The sequence below is a fragment of the Terrapene carolina genome, unplaced genomic scaffold, assembly GCF_002925995.2.
Source record: "Terrapene carolina triunguis isolate 2854851 unplaced genomic scaffold, T_m_triunguis-2.0 Scaffold629, whole genome shotgun sequence".
Taxonomy (NCBI): Eukaryota; Metazoa; Chordata; order Testudines; family Emydidae; genus Terrapene; species Terrapene triunguis.
This window is the reverse complement of record NW_020664980.1, coordinates 9,700,456-9,710,655: the sequence shown is the minus strand read 5'-3', so window position 1 is coordinate 9,710,655 and position 10,200 is coordinate 9,700,456. Positions and strand designations below refer to the sequence as shown.

The following is a 10,200-nucleotide window of genomic DNA, read 5'->3' as shown; positions in this document are numbered from 1 at the left end:
GGGGGCTGTGGGAGAGGAGCTAGGGTCAGGGTGGAGAGCAGGGTGGGAGTTGAGGGCTGTGGGAGAAGAGCTAGGGTCAGGGTGGGGGTTGTGGGAGGAGGTGGGGATGGGGGAGAGTTGAAGAGGAGCTAGGGTCAGGGTGGAGAGTAGGGAGGTTGGGGCTGTCGGAAGTGTTGAGGAGCTGGGGTCAGTGTGGAGAGCAGGGAGGGTGACAAGCAGGGAGCTGAAGGGGGATGGGGAAGGGCAAAAGTCTTTATACTATGGCAGGGAGGATATTTTCCATCAAAACTTCATTTTTTTTTCAACAGAAAATTGGATTTTTGACAAAACGGGGGGCGGAGGGGCAGGAGAATGGAACATTTTCAATTTCAAGATGCTGCACTGGTGCCCCAGGGGTGATGGCATTCAGCTGCCTCATTCCTCCCACATGGACTGTTTTCCCCAGCTTGGCTACATTATGCATAGTGGGCCAGGGACTCCCATGAAGCACCACTATGGCTCAGGAAGAGGGGAGGCTATAGCACATGCTGGGAGATCTAGTGTGATCATGGGGCATGCGGCAACCAAACTACAACTCACAGGAGGCATCGTGGTTGTATTTCCAAAATGAAGAGTTTGGCCATAAAATTACTTATTTCAGTTATTTGCTGGGGTGGGAGGAGACACCTTTTCCACCTGCTCTACTTTAAACCTTCCTGCCTCAGCCTCTGTGTTTAATACTGCCCCTATTCAGACACTCAGTCTCAGGCTGTGACTCTGGTGGAGCCCACAGCGTACTGGGTGCTTTCCCCTTCCAAACCCAAAAGGAGGGACTATATTTACCCCAAAGAGCTTAGAAAATCCTGGTTATGAGAGTTAGCACTGGCTCCCATCATAGATGAAACACTACTCAATGCAAATGGGTAGCCAGCAGGGCTTGACCATAACTTCCCTGCCCATCCTGCTCAGGAGTTTGTGTTGTGTTTTTTTGGTGGCAAGCTGAGTATTGTAAAACTGCAGTGGATGAAGGACTTCTCTTAAATTACTGAACACCCTACCTGTAATCTAATAAAGAGCTACTAAGAAATGTTTGGTAGCATTTTAAAAAAAGGATGTTGCCAAGCAATAATCCTATAAAGAATCATACATTATGTAATTATTGTACCACAAACAAAACAACTGTGGGATGGTGTCCCATGAAATTAAATTGTGTCCTGTACTTTTCTTGTAGTTCTTCTTATTTCCTTGAAATATAAGTGGACAGACACCTTTCTTGAAGAACTATAGCAACGCAATACCTGCTAGAGTATTGCAGGGAAACACAAGAAGGTAGACATTCACAGAACAGTATAATATATTCACTAGAAACAGGAAAATATAATGAGCATTACAGTATGAACTAGTAAGCCAAAAAGACCCACACATTTTATTTGTGTAAATTAGAAATTGAACTAAATCAAAAACGCAACCAAACTAAATTTTGTGTCATTCTACTGCCTCTGCAGTGTGCCAAACTTATGCTTTAGTTTCAAACGCCAGAGCTTTGGAAAAATTTGGATCCAGATCCAAATTCTGTGGCTCAGGATTATGTCTAGTGTAAATAGAAGTCTTCAGCAGAATGATTTCCCCCAGCATGTTGTGACTAGACAGACACAGGCTATGTCTACACTGCAATTAAACACCCACGGCTAGCGCATGTTAGCTGACTTGGGCTTGTGGGGCTCAGCCTGCGGGGCTATAAAACTGCAGTGTCAATGTTTGGGCTCTGTCTGGAGTTAAGGCTCTGGGTCCCTCCCCTCTTGCATGGTCCCTATACCACAATTTTACAGCTCTGCGGTGCAAGTCTCAGGAGCAAGTCAGCTGATGTGGGCCAGCCAGGGGTGTTTAATTGCAGTGTAGACACACCCACAGAAGACTCAAGTAATTCCCCAGGCATATGTTTCTATTGCAATTTAGTAAGTGTGGAGAAAAAGGCTAGAGCTAGTTTAGCCAGTGAACGCAATCAACCACCTTTTGATACAACATCTCTGCACCAATGCAGAGCTGGAAAAATAATATGCTAATGTTTATTTTTGCAGAAATTAAACTATAGTTACAAAATACTAACTGTGGAGGTACTTTATCATTGCTAGAAGTATGAATTAAAAAAATAAAATGTCTTTTATTTTTGCAGAATAGCTCTTTGAATGGAGCTGCATCATCACCTTCTTTGTAGCCATTAGGATAACAATTGTTCTGGCTTGGCCAACCCGTCTGAAAATGGAACAACAACAACAACAAAAAAGCTGGGCCTTTTCCAACCCTTTTGTTTAGCTTAATTAATAAAGCAAATAACAGATAGGCAGCAGGCATTTTAGGTGTTGTTCATGTGCCAGCCATGTCTCCATGAAACAAAATGTACTCGTATTGGAGAGTTACTTAACACAGTCTTACACAGCCTGATGAAAGATACAATAGAATTACTATGTGCATGTTGTACAAAAATGCCAGAGTCCTGTTACTGATGGAGAAGGTTAAAGTACTCTAAGTTGGGGAGTGAGGGGGAGAGACAAAACATAAAGAGGTATGTAATTCTTAATTTAAACCTACAGAGAAGGTTGCGTTGGGCACAGTGCTTGAACCACATAGCATCTCTGAAGGCAAAGTATTATTTCGAAGAGTATCCTCAATATTTTGGAGCAAGCCAATGATGAGTATATTCCAGCAGGTGAGAGGAAAGTTTCTCTCCTTGTTTTGCAGTAGAGGCAAAGAATTATTCAATGAGAAAAATGTTGACAATGTCAAGTGTCCAAAGACCAAATGAGTGGAACCTGTACTACCTCCTTCCAGTCAACAGGGAGTTAGAAGTGACATTTTATAAACATTAATTCAAGGTTTGTATATTCTTAAGGCCCTTACAAAAGCACTGTCACAAAAAATAGTAGACCACCTCAGACATAGTGTATATCAATTTAGATCAGATGGGCTGATCTCTAGTGCAGTACTTAATATGTTTTCTTCACGCCTATGTCTCAGAACTTCCATCATGAATAATATAACTAGGTTAATATAAAACATGCAACAAGTGGATTCAAGTCACCCTGAATGTATTGTTGACAGAAACCGTTTGAATTCCAAAAAGAAGTCAATCTACTATTTTTCATACTCACAGGCCCAGACTTTTAGAAATGCAGGCATGCAATTGTAGTAATTTGCATGGAAATCACTACTTAAACATCTAGTCATACAAACATTTAATCGGTAATTGAGAGTCCAGATTATGCAGAGGCAAATGCACATTTATAAAAATCTTGTTCTTGCTTCCTAAACTCAGGCAAATGTTTTCTGATGATCTCAGCTCCATTTCCTAATAGATTCCTCCAGTCTTAGTAAAGAGGACAGATTACTGTGACAGATGTCTCTTAAAATCATCTGTCAGTCATATAATACAGTCTATGCCCCCTTCATACTGGGGCTAACGCAGGGACTGTCTTTTTGTTATGTTTGTACAGCGCCTAGCACAAATGGGGTCCTGGTCCATGACTAGGGCTACTAGGTGCTACAGTAATAAAAATTATTATTAATATTTATTATTAATACAATGCCACAGGGCCTGATCCAAAGCCCATTGAAATCAATGATAAGATCAGGCCCCAAATTATTAGAAGCAACATGTACATTTCAAGTTATATTATTCTGATCTCTTCATATTTTGAATATGAACATTGCATTTCTTTTTGTTTGGCTGGAAACTAGCAGTATGATAACTAAATATGATGTTTGAATTGCAAGGAAACTGTCTACAAAAAGGTTACTGAATTATAAAAACTTGGCCTTCCTGTGACTCCTAAAATGACTGCATTGTTTAAATTGAACTTTTAAACTGCTGGTGGCGAGGGGCGGGGGAACAGTTTAAAAATAGTTAACGTGTTTGCATTACACATCTTCTAAACCAGGGATCGGCAACCTTTGGCACGCGACTCACCAGGATAAGCACCCTGGCTGGCCGGGCCGGTTTGTTTAGCTGCTGCGTCGGCATTTTCGGCAAATCACGTCTCCCACTGGCTGCCGTTCGCCGCTCCAGGCCAATGGGGGCTGCAGGAAGGGCGGCCAGCACATCCCTCAGGCTGCGCCGCTTCCCGCAGCCCCCATTGGCCTGGAGCTGCGAACCGCGGCCAGTGGGAGCCGCGATCGGCCGAACCTGCGGACGCGGCAGGTAAACAAACCGGCCAGGCCCGCCAGGGTGCTTACCCTGGGGAACCGCGTGCCAAAGGTTGCCGAAAGTAAATACAGAGGTTTAGTATGTCTTAGACTTTCTTTTCCCCCCACACGTACAACAGGTGTTTTCAAAATATGGAGTAAAATGTTTAACCACTCATCTGTGGTGAATTAGGGGCTACTATGGGATATTATCTTATCAAGCGCATGGCCCCTGAGTTCCATAATGGTCAATGTGGATGCTCTTGCAGAACAGAACCACGAAGTATAACAAACTCCTTTTAAAGTTAGTTGGAGCAATATGAAAAGTCTTGTTATGTCCCTGTGACCTATCCAAACGTGAAGAAAAAAAAAGCCAGGAAATAGTTTTGCTTGCATTACTAGACAGCATTTCCACATTATTGTTGCTATCATTGCCCCCCTGCTGGTGATCTGATGTTGAATGACAAATGACACAGCTCACTGAACAGTAAGGGAAAGGATGTGCAACAGCATGTCCTTGTGTGCTGATGCTACAGATGTGTGATACTAGGTATTAAAATGAGGTTGCAGATCAGTGGAGGGAAAGCTAATGTTATATCTATGAATAAAGTTAAAGCCACAAACTTTTTATTATTAATTGACTGGAAAAATGACTTGGACCAAGCACGCGATCGAACACTGATATATTAATGAAGATGTTATAAACAGGGAACGTTATGGCAAGATTAATATGACTATTCTCAGTTGAGCACCAACGGTCTTCTCCGCACTGAAAAGAACACAGAGGAAAGTGCATGAGCTGTTGATGAGATATCCATGTTGATATGTCTGAAAGGTGGTGAAAGTGCAAGATTGAACAGAGATAGAGGTAGAAAAGTAGATTGAGAGTTGTAAGCATAAAAATACTAATCAACGCCATGGGAAATGAAATGTGGAGAGGACCAAGGACAGAGTAGGTCACAGAAGAAGCTACCAACAAGCGGACCCTTTGTTTGAATATGTTTCAAGTTTCTGTATTACAGCATGATCCAACTGCCATTAAAGAAAGAATCTTGCTGGAGCAAAACACTGTTAATTGGATGTGGTCCTTGAAGAGGAGAAAAACTTCCTGGAAGAGCAGACAAAAATGTCCCATTTACTTAACTCAAAATAAAACACTCTCACAGAGGAAATACCAGAGAGAGGAATTTAAAATTGCTTGATTCCTCAGAATATCTATCCAATGTTGTTCACTGCATAGATCATCCTTCATTTTACACTCCTTTTAGCTTTCATGGAGAGAACCGTGGTGTACTCTCACTTTTATTAACTCTGAATCAGCAGTTCTCAACCTTTTCTATACGGTGTTCCCATGTTATAACAACACTTCCCAGAATTTTAAGACCCACTCCCTTCTGGCTATAAGGAATAGGAGGGTGGTCAGAATTGTACCTGGAGCTGTTTGTGTCAACCAGGTTGTGAACCTGTGCTCTAAATCACTGAGAACAGAAATGCTGGATCATGAAACGGAAGTTATAGAAAACTGTAATATACAAGGGAAATTAATCTCACATCACTATAAACTTCTACTCTTTTATTATTATACTCAGGTAGCTCATTATCAGTTTTTTTCCCCTTTATTTAAGGTTTAAGCTCTGCTGACAGATTTTTAAGTCACTACAGATTTACTCATTTGCATACCTGGGAGCAAGACAACAACCTTCACGTGGTGCTCCTGTTAAACTTTGATGTTTTTCGTGCTTTGTGCAAATTCACCAACGTCAGCAAGTGGCCACTGGATGTCGCATTATCGACCTCTCAGTGAAAGTAGCAACTTGCATACCTTATGGTTCCTCTAAATGTGTAGTACATTGTGTGTGAGGCACAGAACCCAGTGTGTATAACTTCCAAGGTTATTGGTTGTCACTCCCAAATATCAATATACTCTCCTGAGCATGCTCAATTTTGAAAGTGTCTGACATCTGGGTGGGACACATTCATATATGGAATGGTGGGGAGGTCTAACGTGCCGCATCATACTAATTAGTTGACAAAACGCTGAGTTAGATGTCCACTTTTCCACTTTCTGCTGTGGCGTTAGGGCTAACATCTTACAATAGCTATGCACTGAAAGTTGTCCTTGTGGCTGCACAGCCAAAGCCACAGGGAAAACTCTTTTGAGCCCTAAATAGTGGAAACATTGGCAATACAACACATTGCTCACACAATGGGCCAAATTCTCTGGGTTACACCCACCCTTCTGGAGAGGCTTGGATGTAAGCGAGCAGATTTACACTGCAGAAGAGAGAAAAAAAGTTTTCCTCTTTTTAATATGTGAAACCAACTTATTTCATTCTGTAAAACAAAGGAATATTTCTCACAAAAATATGCAATGTATAGTTGTATTTATGGTGGTCTGTCATATCTGTTACAATAAAGTTAATGCACCCCACAGTACATATGTGCAGACATGATGCTTACAGCTAAACTCTCAATCCATTTATTACACAGACACTTCTGGCTCTCAGGGAGTGCAACTGTGAAGACTACTTACATTTTATGGTGGGCTCTTATGACTAAACAATCTAGAGCAAGTAGAAAGCACATTGATATATCTATATCTTTATCTTATGAGCAATGAGTAACGTTAAAGATAAACAATGCTAAAGAGGACCAAACCAACCTTCCATACATATACATGCATACACAATTCTTTTTAGTTATCAACCCAAATGATTCAGCAAGACAAAATATTCGAGTGCCATTACTATGACATGCCATTCATCAGGACAGCGGTACAATTAGTGATGTCAATATTCCCAGGAATCAAAAATCACCCACGTATGAGCTGCATAGGCCTGAGTCTCCTCTCAGGCTGATTTAAATAATGTAAAGTATCTCCTCTGATGTCCCTAGAGTTACACAGGTGCAAAACCAGGGTAAGGATCAAGAATTAGGCCCCTTTGAGTTTAAATGTATCTTTGCAAAAAGTGACACAACTGTATTTTTTCTAACCCTTAAGCAAAGATTGTGGTTTGCTTTAATAATTTTCTCGCCAGTATCAAAATCTGCAAATATAAGTACACTAATGTCTACCTCAGGAAATGAAACTGCTGAAAAAGAGCAAAAATGTTATTGGCCTTTTCTGTTTTGCACAAATATAAGCAAATACTTTTACAATAAAAAACAAATGCTATTCCCTTTGGTACCGAATTTTGTGTAATAGTGAAAGTAAAAGTGGAGCATAACTTTTGCAACTTTTAGGCACAAATTTTACAAATTACTTGCATTTTGCTTTCTTTTTCACCTGAGCTATTTTCAGCAAAAAAAAAAATAGCTTTTTATGTAGTCAAAAATAGAAGTGGGACATTTACTGAGATGAAAATTAAATGTTGCCTGACAAACAAGTGAAGAAAAACAGTGAAGGTAATAATCCACTTTTCATAGAAAGTAGCCAAAAATTGGACTTCTCATCATTTCTCCAGTGGTGCCATTTCCCCCTCGCCCCTTTTGAAACAGCTCTATTATGCAAATATTTAAAAAAAAAGAGATACATGGGGAAAAACAGCTTTTAAATTTAAGATGCCTTTTACAATGCTGCAAGAAATTGGATGAAAATATTTCTCTGTTTGGAAGTACTGATGTTTAATCTCCTCTACATTTGGTATTGCAGAGGGAAAGTTAAAAGTTCATAAACTTTTTTGCTTCAGATGCTTAGATGGGCCCCATGTAAGGCTGTGTCACCAAAATAGTTCACAACCCTAATTACAGTGCACACATCTTCTACAGAATGACATTTTGGGTTCTCGAGGCACTTTTAGGTCATATTTAAAATACACAAACTTCATTTGTTGTAAGCATGTGTTATTATGTAATATATTTTCTACATTAAGTGCTTCCCATTGTAGTAACTACAGAATGGTGTGTTTGGATTAGGCTAAAAGATGTTGAAGAATACAATATTATACAATTTGCTAAACCAGCTGGAATAGAACTCCTAAAACCATTAAAACAAAATCTTTTTTAGTCGAGAATCTTTTCGTATCCGTTTTCAAAAGCTACACTTCAGCACAAGACTCCAGCTTCTCTATATTTAGATTCTGCATTATTCCAAACCCACTCTGGATGTCATGAATTTTACACAACTACAGTATTGTTATTAAATAAATCTTTATCACTTCATGCTTTAACTGGAATCCCAGAAGTTAACAGCAATGACCTTGCTAACATATACTATCTCTGGGATTCCACTTTCACAGGCACATATTTAGACCTCAGCTGCATTGTTGAGGTGCCTAAAGAGAGTACAAATCACTGTTTAAATAGTAAAATCTGCAAACTTTTAGAAACTTATGCCATGTCAGAAGATCTCTTTCCCCTTTTTCCAAAATACAGTTCAGTGTTTAACAAATTAAGGAGTAGAAGCACTGTTGTAGAAAAAATAACCACATGAACAAAAGTCAGTTTTACCTTGGAAAATGTTATTGCCGTTCCATTTTCTCTGCACTTATTTTTTTCTCTCTAGTTCCTTTCCAAGTGATTTCTATTTCTCTGTCTTCTTCTCTCATACTGGCGACAGAGAGGCTAGGGGTGGAGCCATAAGCAAAGTATCCCCCTGCCTGCTGGGAGAACTGAGGTATCAGATAACACATACTCCACAGCAAAGGAGCACAGGCAGTTAAGCTGGGAAATCTGTGTTTATGTGTAAGAGAGAAAGAGTTCAAATTCCCACTTTAGAAACTTTGTGGAAAAGTTATTCCTCAATTTTATTTTTGTTTCCTTCTTCCATCTTGAAATAATGTCCTTAATTCCAGTACAATGTAGCCATATTTTGTATGGCGTCTTTCATACAATCCACATGAAAATGATTAAATCATATCATTATTAGAAATTATTGATTTTTTTCCCAGTGAATAATTTGTTCAGTGCATTTTTTTCCTGTTTGCCAACTGTGAACCGACGGTGATATTCTCAAATGTATTGACTATTTGTTTTCTGTTTCCCTGTAAATAGATACTTTTGGGCTAAACAACCCTTATTTTAGATTTAAAGGACAACCGAACAAAGAAGAACTAAAGGTAAGTCTCTAGGAGAGACCAAAGTATATGCTCTCGCTCGGGAAATGTATTGAACATGAAATGGCTGGCTATCCTGCTTACAGCAGAGACCTTGGAGATTTCCAGGTGCAGTGTACTTATATAGCTATATTCACGCTTTGGGTATATCTGCACTGCAGTCAGATGTGTGATGGCAGCACATGTAGAAACACTGGAACTAGCTTTAATCTAGCAAACTAGTGTACCAATAGCAGTGAAGGTGTGGCAGCATGGACTTCAGCAGGGGCTAGCCACCTAAGTAAGTACCCAGGGTCCCAGGCCAACTTGTACAGCTGCAAACACTTACACTGGTAAGTAAAATCATTCATGGGACTAAGTGAATGGAGGATGAGCCCTTAACAATTACAATAAGGCTCTTTTCAGTCTAGTGCTTAAGCACATACCATGCGTATTGGTCCTCCATGCTCACTGGGTAATTAGGACTGCTATGACTGACCTTATTGGCTACTATTTTACTGTATTTATATTTTATTATATAATATCTTGTATGTTTCTAAAATTGTTAGTGCAGCAACTCGAGTATCTCTGTTATGCTACAAAATCAGTATAAACTTGTAAATTACACAAATAACAAACAACCAAAGCTATTAACGGGGACAAGACTATTCAGAGCCAGGATTATGTGAAATGATTTTTGTTTACACCAGCAGGGCTTTCACTGTCAGATAAGAACAATGAGCTTCAGGTGCGAAAGATTCCACAAGTCTATAATGAGTTTACACTGTTATACAAATATTCATTAATTATTATAATCTACACTAAGAAACTATTACTAACAGTGGCACATTAAAGGTGATTTGAAGAGACGCCTCAGTTTAATTAATCTTCATTATGTTAAACCAGTCACGTTGTGTAATGTTTCTTTGCAAATAATATTAATACAGCCAGGGGCGGCTCCAGGCACCAGCGCACAAGCGCGTGCCTGGGGCAGCAAGCCACGGGGGGC

At 39.9% G+C, this 10,200-nt stretch overlaps 1 protein-coding gene across 2 annotated transcripts in view; it reads right to left on the bottom strand.

Moving 5' to 3' along the window:
- The window catches only part of SMAD5 (SMAD family member 5), a 36,232-nt gene extending 27,541 nt beyond the window's left edge, over nucleotides 1–8,691 (bottom strand). Inside the window, exon 1 of one of the 2 annotated variants that reach the window (XM_024202115.2) lies at nucleotides 8,608–8,691. The gene's annotated coding sequence lies outside the window, so the exon portion shown is untranslated. The remainder of the gene's footprint in view (nucleotides 1–8,607) is intronic. The other variant, XM_024202114.1, reaches the window with a different exon arrangement.
- Nucleotides 8,692–10,200: the final 1,509 nt, after the last annotated feature.